We start from the raw sequence: 1,601 nt of genomic DNA on the forward strand, positions 1-1,601 counted from the left end.
AAAAACAAAACAAAACAAAAAAAACAAAACAAAACAAAAAAACAAAACAAAACAAAAAAACACTTTGTAACTATTTGCACCAGTTTCAAACCAAAGTAGGGCTGATTTGGGAAACCCCTGATTACCTAACAGTTAGGAAGATGACACAAGAGTGTCATTTGGACAAAGATTTGTTAACTATTATCAATCCTCTTCAAAGTCTAATTATGTTAGAACCATCAAGAGCTGGATAAAACTACAGTAGTTTCTGGGGTTCTGGTAAAGGTCTGGATTAGTCTGGATTAGCTTCCAAGCGATACTTGTAATGCTGGTATGTAGACCACACTTTGGGAAGCAAAGAACTTGCTAACTGACCTTCAGAGATACTAGCCAATAGTTCTTGAGAGGAGCAGAGGATGCAGAAAGTTAAGAGTTTTATTGCACACACTGGTACTTGAGAACAAAGGTGTTAGGAGCATTTCCTGGAAGCAAGGGATATGATAAAAATCCATTCAGTAAATTCGTATCTTTGAAGAATCTCTTCTAAAGAAAGAAAAGTTCTTGCTAAATGTTTGTGTATAAAATAAATGGAATGATCCATTTTCATTAGAAAAGGCCAGTTATTTTCAACAATTGAACTTAATAGTGCTTACTAGTTCCATTTTAATAATTCTATATTAAATGCAAGAGTATAAGTATTGGTCTAATTTATTCAACAAAAGCCCTTCAGAATTATTCATTTACCCCCAAACCTTTTTTGTGCACAAGCTTTGCTTTGTTATTCTACCATTTATACAGACCAGTTCTTTCCAACTGGCTGAATCATCAGTGTCCCTCTGCCCTGGGGAATGCCAGAAAGTAGCGTCTGTGACTACACCAAGCAGAAAAGAATTCTACCATGCCAATATTTACTTTTGCAATGTACTCCAAGCATGCCCCTTTCTGTCATGTAGTAACAATCCCACTAGGCACAGTATCACTTGGTGTCTCCAAAATCACTCTTCTCATATGTTAAATACTTCTAACACTTCTATTTGTGATAAAGCTGGTAATCTCCCTATTTTTCAATTTATACATTCAATATTGTTTTATACTACTTTATATATAAAATCAAGTGGGTCCTGAATCTATAAATTTCCTCACATAAAATTATGATAGTTAATATGACAAGAAAACATTTTATTATTTTAAATCAAAAAACTAAAGGCTATGATTTTGGCTGGTTTTAGAGTACTTTAGTCATTTCACTCTCTACTTTATGAATATATTTCATTCTTGGCAACATCAAAAGTATGAAAAATTGGGGCTGGAGAGATGGCTCAGTGGTTAACAGCACTGACTGTCTCCCAGAGGTCCTGAGTTCAATTCCCAGCAACCACATAGTGGTTCACAACCCTCTATAATGGGATCTGATGCCCTCTTCAGGTGTGTCTGAAAGCAGCAACAGTGTACTCACATACATAAAATTTTTTTAAAAAGTATGAAAAATGTATTTATTAAAGCATGATATAATAGACAGTTCAGTATAGTGGCTGAATTATTCTCTTTTCTATACAAATAAGTTCAAAATGTTATTAAAGTATTTTATTGAAAAATGGCATATTAACTTCAAACATAAAACT

Source organism: Mastomys coucha, unplaced genomic scaffold (assembly GCF_008632895.1).
Source record: "Mastomys coucha isolate ucsf_1 unplaced genomic scaffold, UCSF_Mcou_1 pScaffold8, whole genome shotgun sequence".
In the NCBI taxonomy this organism is placed as follows: domain Eukaryota; kingdom Metazoa; phylum Chordata; class Mammalia; order Rodentia; family Muridae; genus Mastomys; species Mastomys coucha.